Raw genomic sequence first — 8,304 nt, 5'->3', positions numbered from 1 at the left:
ATTATTATTTCATCAGCTATGCAAATTTGTTTCACAGTTATTCTTCGCCTTTGTTCAGTTCTTTTCTTGAATGGGTTTTTTTCCCCTATGCTTCCAAATATTTGTTTGGAAGCTAATAATAATAATAATCTCATAATAATAACAACAATAACAACAATAAGGATGTAACACTCTTCAGCATATGTGTCAGTTTAACGACACTAATGATGTTGACTCTGTCCAGAAAAATCAACTTTACATGTGCCTAATTCTCATATTAATCAAGTATTTTCTTATTCAATAAATTTTCTTATTCTTGAAATGCTTAATTTTCATATTAATTATTTTCTTATTCTGTAAATTTTCTTATTCTGTAAGTGCTTAATTCTCATATTAATTAAGTACTTTCTCATTCTGTACATGCCTGTCTAGAAGAGAGAAAATTTAGAGTTAATTCAGTAGGTCTGAGAACACTGATGGAGTCTTGATTTTAGTATTGGTTTCTAGCTACATTATAATTGTAATTGTACAATTGTAGGTATTTTATCTTTCTAAAACACACCAGAAATAACTCTAATACATTTCTAGCACTAGTAATTATTCTGTGTTTACTTGCTTTTGATTTCAACATTTGCTCTCTCTCTGGGAATAATCACGAGCACCAGAATTGTACAAGATTTCTACAATTAGGAGTTCCCTCCCTTCTAGATCATAAGTTTAAATATTAATGGAAACAGTTTCAAAATCAGTTCCTGGTTGTTTGTAGGAAGATCCCCAGTGACATATGGAGCTGGTATGAATGATGGGCAGAGGAAAAGAGTTTAGTTAAAGGTCTTTGAGGACTTCCCAGAAATTAAATTTTCATAGTGAGCATTGAACTTGGATTTCCCCTTATAGAAAACATTGAAATTAAAATGCATAGAAACTGAAATGGAGTTTGATAGAGTAGCGCAAGAGTTCTGTTCTAATTTAGAAGAAAACAAAAATCAAATGTCTTTGTCTTCTTGAAGCAGAAATAAAATTCTAAATTTATTATTATCCTCAAATACTCAGAAACTGTGATGAAAGTTTCACTAATCATGAAGTCAAATGGCACCAGTTGTGAACAGAAGCCTAAATAATGTGAAAGATTTGGAATAACCAAACCTGATCACAAATCATACATTTATTAGCTCATTCATCCTAAAAAACCCCTGGGTTTAAAATGAAAAATATGGATGATGCAAACCATCAGTGTGGTTTATTTTGTTTTGTGGAAGTCTTGTAGTCCTTGCTGCTCCATTTCCAATGAGGGAAATGGTTTACTCTTACTGAAATTGTGGCTGGAAAGAGTTTCCATCCATAATCTCTCAATGCAAATACATATACACACATTTCTACATGTCTGTGTTTATACACACATATCTATCTATCCATCTACAGGTATGTAAATATTTTTATTTTAATCCCTCAAGCATGCAGTTCAGTCAGCCTGCCCATGCACTGAAATGCTGTATTTTCAAGACAGGGAACTAGATATTGGGAGAATATGTTCAAAATTTAATGGCCTATATAAGTTTTGTTTTATGCTAAGCTGGATGTGAAAAAATATCTCTTTCATATAAAATATCAAGAGGCAAAAGAGCAACAGTGGCAATGTAACTGAACAGCTTGTTTTATTTCAAACACCCTGGAGCAATATCTTTTTTCCCCCACTTCTACCCATCCTTTTATTCTCCAAACTGATTCTAAAAATAAGTAGTGTTAGTGTTCGAAGTGTTGTACAGGTTTTTTTATATAACTGTTGTGGGCAAGATAATTTTTATTATTACATTAACATGAATTTTTGTGTGTATATTTTTTGTCAGTTATCAAATGTGAAAAAATATGTTATGATATTCTAGTTAAGTGGGAAGATATTTCAATTTTTCATGATCAGTGAATGGGAACAGCTGATACTATAAACAGATCATGTATTATTTCCTTTTGTGTCAAACATTTTCAGAATCATAACTCTTATCTTAATTTGGGGGGGAAAAAAATTAGACACTGGATGCAAATTCCTTCACTTTTATTAATAAATTAAAATTCATAAGTAGACTGATTTAAAAGCCTGTTGGACATGTATGCTCCAAATATTGTGCTTAGAAACCTTTTCTTCATGGAAAGTGCAGGACAAACAGGTGGGTTTGATCAGCTACAGTTATTTAAAGAGAGTATTTGACTTTGTATCTTCAGATGATTTATCTCAGAATATTCCTTTGCAGTGACAGCCCAAGAGCAGAAATGCATATGCAAGCAGCAACTTGCTTGTATATGTCAGTACCTGTGACCACAAATGTAGGATGCAGCAAAATCTCATTTTCCCTTTGTGCTCCTGCAGTCTGGCATAATAAGGAAACTCAGAAATATTTCATGGTGTTCTGTGATGTAAGAACTATTTTTGTATCCTGAATGGATTTTAATGGCTTTGGAAGAAAAGTGCTCCTTGTCTATCTCCTGTGTACACAAAAATTCTGAATGTTACCAGACTGAGATAGGAATCCTGAATATTTAATGAGGATGTGCTACTGACAACTCAAAAAAAAGCAAAAGAGGCTGCACGGGATTATTTTACACAGGACCATTTTACCATCTTTGTCCATCCTGTTCAGTATTTCAACCTTGCTCTCTAAACTTTTTAAAATGGCCTTTCATATTTTAAAGTGAGCTGGACATGACTCTGGTGATGTTGGCACTGAAACTCATAGCTGGGTCTTTTATGGGATTTTTTATTATTTTGAGTTCTTGGGTTTTTTTGGGGTATTTTTAATCTTGAAAGTCAGGTTTCACGCTGAAAGTAAATTCCATTCAGGTGGTTAATAAGGGTGAGTTCTTCCACCAATTAAGGCAGAATTTGTTGGTGTTTTTTCAGTTTGGTTGATGGTTGTTGTTTTGGTTGGTTGGGTTTGTGTTTATTGGGGGTTTTTTGTTGTTTTTCGTGGGAAGGGGGTTTGGATGTTTAGGCTTTGTTGGTTTTTTTTTCTTTTTATTTGGAAATGATACTTCCATATTTTCTGAAGTTAGTGCTGCTTTGTAGCCTGGATCTCTACCTGTTCATTTTTATTTTCACACAGTTTCCTTTATTTTTATTTTTTTCTTCATTTTAAAGAAAATAAAGATCCCAGATATCATCAAAGCTGTTACAGGTCTCCAGGAATATCTCCATTTCAGTCTCAGATGTGATGATATCTAAGCACTGGCTGGGAACCTCTGTTCTCATCAGTATACACCATCAGGTGAATTTTTTTTCTTTTGGGGGAAATTTGTTTGTTTGTTTCCCTTCCTTTTTTCACTTCCTGGGTCTTCAAAACAATTCCTGCTCCAGCTGGGCACCAAGGACAAATGATCCCAATCTCAGCCCAGGAGCACAAACACCGTGGGCTGGAGAGAGAAAAACAAGCAGGGTGGGACTGCAGGGGCTAAAGCTGGAATGGGACAATGAACTGCAAGGTGCAAATGGAGCAGAACTGATCCCAGGGACAGACCCCGTGCCCGGCCGTGCATTTTGGGGCCATTTTGGTTCATCTTGGGTGCAGCCCTGGCTGGGCTCTGGTGCTGCCCAAGGTGGATGCATGGAGGAGATCCTTTGGATAAATCCCTGCTTTATTCTTAAATTCTGTCTATTCTCTGTTCTAGGTCAGCCTTCCCAAGGTATCCAAAGGGGCTGAGCAGGCCCCTACATTGCTGCCTGTCTGCTCTACCCCAGCTGGCTGAAGATTGACTGGAGATCAAACCCTGAGGACCAAGGTACCCTTGGATTCTCTCCCTTGGCATGCCAGCAGTGGATGCATGCTGTCCTTCCATGCCATGGGCTGTTCCAAGCTGCAGGAGCACCCCTTGGTGCCCAGCCCTGCGTGGGACTGTGTGTGACAGCAGCTGGGCACCGGGACGTGCTGCGTCTGTCTTTGGTGACTGTTCCAAATCTGGGTCCAACAATATTTGCTCGGGCACGGAGAAAGTCTGGGAATTTGATCTTGGCATGTGCCTGCAGCCAAAAATACAGTGCAGCAAGTGGGCATGGCTGAAATTCACCCCCGTTATCCCAAATGTCACTCTGAAGGTTCTCAGAGACTTTCGGGCTCCCAGTAGACTCAGTTGTGCCAGTGGTGTCTGAGTGTAATGAGCTGGACCTGTCAGATGCAAGTCCCAGCCAGCACATTAATTCACTGCCTTTACACATATGATTCTTCAAAAGATCTTTGTAATATAGATTTTTGTGGTTTAGACTTGGAGTTACCACCCTCTGCAGTACCTGTCTCACAGTTTGTGTCCCATTAAACATAGCTGTGAGCATGCTTAGGAATGTAATTAAATTGATATTTAATTAAATAAATTAATTGTTACTGGAGTGACTATTAATAGTCACTCAAGAAAACCAAATCACACGTGGGGAACAGTCTGTGATTTCTCAGTGCTTTAGCAAAAGTCCCCTCAGTTCTTCTGAAAGATAATGTAACAAAGGCATCCACAGTGTGGGTGTAAACTGGCATTTTGTTTGTTCAAGGAACAAATTGCACCTAGGCTGGCCCTCAATCCACAGTTCTCTCTTCAAAGTTTTCCTTTGTACATTGAAATGATAGCAGATGCCAAATTCAGCTTTTTAAACCATACCTAGAGTGAATAGCTAATAGCTTCCTGATTCACCACTGCTGCATGCTTTGAGCTTTGCAGGTAACTTCATTTTTGAGATTGAAATGCCTATTTTTATTTTATTTTTTATTTTATTTTTTATTTTTAAATCAATGGTGTTTAGATCAGTATCTGCTGCCTATGAAACTTGTTTGGGTTAAGATTTCATTACGAATTTGAAATGCCCCAGATTCATTTAAGAGGTTGTCTTAAAATACCTCTGATAGACTTGAGCAATTTATGATTTCAGAGCCAGCTGCTGACTACAGAGTAAAATCAAAACCACCTCACAATTCACAGTTTTGTTTGGCTTAAGGTTTAAACCCAGTTCACAGAAAGGAAGGGCTGAACTCTCCACCCCAAGATTTGCTCATCTCTTTTTCAGCTGTAAAATACTGGAGTGCAATTACTATTAGCAATCTAAATGAAAATGTTGCTTTTCTCCTATACAAGGCTCTGTTTTAACCAATAAGTCCTTCTGTAATTATTGTGGGGGTGCTGTATTGCTAAAATATTCAAACATGAATTACAAGGAGTTCTCTGGGAGGAATAAGGAATCATGCTACAGTCATAAAGAGATCACAATTTAAAACAACTACATGCAGATAGATGGAAAAAGGAGAACTAAAATGTTTGGGATTTGTTCCTTTGTCTGCCCAGATACTCTTTATTTTACCAGTCTTTGTGGAGCAACTTCAGAGTTGTTTCACATTCACAAAGAGCAACTTAAATCTCATTCAACGTACACTTGTGAAAAGCAGATTTCATTTCAAACAAATATGCCTAATTTATTCTTTTACTCAAAATGCAGCCTCATTTGTTGTTGACTTTTTTCTTATTAATTAAGAGAGAAACCATTATTTTCACATGATGTATATATTTTCAGTTTCTAAAAAGGTACACTGCATGTAGGTTCACTTAGCCAGCAATGAACTGAAATGTGGCTGGAGCCCCTGCTCATGTCCTAAAGCCAAGAAAAAATGATACCGGATTTGAAACGGATTATTAAGAGAATAAAACCCCACAAACATGACTGTTAGGATGAGATATTGCTAATTAGAAGAGTTGCAAGTAAATTTTCAAAAATATTGTGGAAGAGTCAAAGGAAGTCAAACATTTTTTGAGACTTTGCAAGTCTAGCTCATGATCTCTTGATTCTGGGTTCTTTTCACACAGCACTGAGTACATTTAGAAGCTTCCAAAATTAATGGGGATTTTTTAATAATGCAACAGACTAAATCCTAAACTGGGGCCTGTCATTTCACATTTTTTTTTAGTTACACAATGAAACCCGTAGGCTGCAAAAGAAGATCATGCAGTGCCCTGGATGCAGACATCTCTCCTGCTGGCTGGGTAAGTATGGGGTAAATATGGGATGGCTGCTGCCTGCCTGCCTCCTGTGGGTGTCACTTGTGTCCCCCCAGAAATATTGGGTGTCATTTGTGCCCTTCCAGAAAGACTGGATGTCATTTGTGCCCCTCCAGAAAGATGAGGTGTCGCTTGTGCCCCTCTGAGATGCTACAGAGTCACAGGTACATCCCAACTCCCACATTTGGTCACCACATGAGAACAACTAATTTGCTGCACAGAGGCACCAGGAAGGAGATAAAACTTCTAATTAATTGCTCAGATGTTTTTTCAGAAATGGAGAGTCACCCAAATCCTGAGCTCTTAAGAACCAGCTACCAGTGAGGTAAAACTGCCAGGCTCTGGTGTGTGCCACAGAAACAAAGGGCAAACTAAGCAGTGTCACTTCTCTGTGTCCTATCAAGAACTTCACAGAGGTGATGAATTTAAAATCAAGAAAGATATCTAAATAATTTTCAGATTTTTAAGTAAGGCCAGACTGTCCCCTAAATTTATTTTAGAAATGATTATTCAGGCAGTGCCAGTTAACAAAGCCTGATCCTGAAAGGACTTCAATCCATAGTGGTTATTTGTTGTTCACTTCACACAAACCTTCTCTTAATCAATCATTCAGGTTTTTCTGGTCCTTAATCCTTAATGGTCCTTAATGAAATGCTCTTCACTGGCTTTTGCCAACTTCCTGAAATTGAAGAAAACAACAGCAAAGGTCTCTCAAATAAACCTTAGTAGTTACTAACAGTGGTAGATACCCCCATTATTAAATTGGCTGCGATAAGCCTATAAACAATGCAAATGGGGTGTTTAGGGGGTTATTTATCTTTTGGAGCTCTCATCTGCCCTTCTGTGCATTTCAGCCTTGCTGAAGGATCTGCAGTTCAGCTGTTGGTGAGAGCAGCTGCCCTCAGTGAATGGTTCCTCCATTTCTCCTTCCTGCAAAACAGACCTCCAAAGTGGCTCATCAGCTTCCTCCTCGAGGATTGAAAGGATCTGGGTGAAGGCACAAGGACATCAGCTTGTCAGGCCATCCACAAAGCCTTCCTTCAAATGTCTGGGAGCAAAGGGATGCCTGGACAGGGACGTGGTGCCACTGAGAGCCCCGACACAGCTGCAGCCCTGGGTACCCTCCAGTCCAAACTCAAGGGGCTGCCCCAGTGGGACAGAAGGGATGGATGGTTCCATGTCACAGGACTTCCACTGGCATTGCCTGGGGACCAGCAGGGACCAGAAAATAAAGAGGCCCTTGTTTTCCACATTGGTGGAAAAGGAGTGAAAAGGAGTGAGCTCTGACAGAGCACAAACCAACCAGGCAGGAACAGTCCCTGTGTCTGTCACTGCTGTGTCACCCAGGCATTTTCTTTCATTCTGAGGATTCATTATTTAAATCTTAAAATGCCTCTCTGAAACTCAGCAGAGATATTCCTGCTTTCAATAATACATTTGCAATAATGCTGTCCTCCCTCCTTCAGACCTCTCTGAAATCAAGCACTGCAGTCAGTGACATGTTGACAGTTTTGTACGAATTAATGAAAAAGAAGTTGGGAGTGGTTGACCAAGATTTATTTATTATTATTCTTTAACTGATCATGTATTCATGTTGCTGTTCTGAAAGAAAATTAAGAGAAGAAGGAACTGAAAAAAACTGATTTAGAATTTATTCTGTAACTGAATCTACAGGATACAATTGTAAGTATCAAGGCTTCTGGTTTGAGGTGAAAATTCTTGCTCTAAATTGTAAGATTGCTTTCCTGGTATTGCTTAACATGCTGAGAGGATGTGAAAATGGATGTTTCCAATACCGGGAAAGCATAAGTCCAAAGTTGGTCACTCAATAGATAAAGGCTAACTATTATTTAATCTCTTTTGTTTAAAAAGAAAATTATTAATCATCTTGGCAATGAAACCCTAAGACACAAAGCATTAACATTCCTGCTGAATATTTTATTACATACCCTTTATGATAAAAATCTAAATGCAAAATCTTCATGATCCAAGCACAGAAGTGACACCTAATCTTCCTGAAGCACTCTGGAACGTGTTGAGTTGGAAATACGAGTCCTCTGAGCCTCACGCTCCATTTGTATGCACTCCTGTTTCACAATCCTGTTTCCTTCAGCACCTCAGCCTTCCCCAGAAATTCTGTGCAATTTGCCTCTGCCCGTCTGTGGCAGCAGCCCCAGGCAAGGAGAGGGCGAGGAGCTGCCAGCACTGGCCAGCCAAGGGCTTGCATGGCCATGCCAGCTCAAACACAAGCACTTCCTCTTGCTGCTTTCCTGCTTCTGAGGCCAGCCAACCAGAGATGGAATTTCT

The sequence above is a fragment of the Melozone crissalis genome, unplaced genomic scaffold (assembly GCF_028551555.1).
Source record: "Melozone crissalis strain CALT ecotype California unplaced genomic scaffold, PUWL_Pcris_2 ptg000033l_1, whole genome shotgun sequence".
NCBI classification, from domain to species: domain Eukaryota; kingdom Metazoa; phylum Chordata; class Aves; order Passeriformes; family Passerellidae; genus Melozone; species Melozone crissalis.
This window is presented reverse-complemented; position numbering follows the sequence as displayed.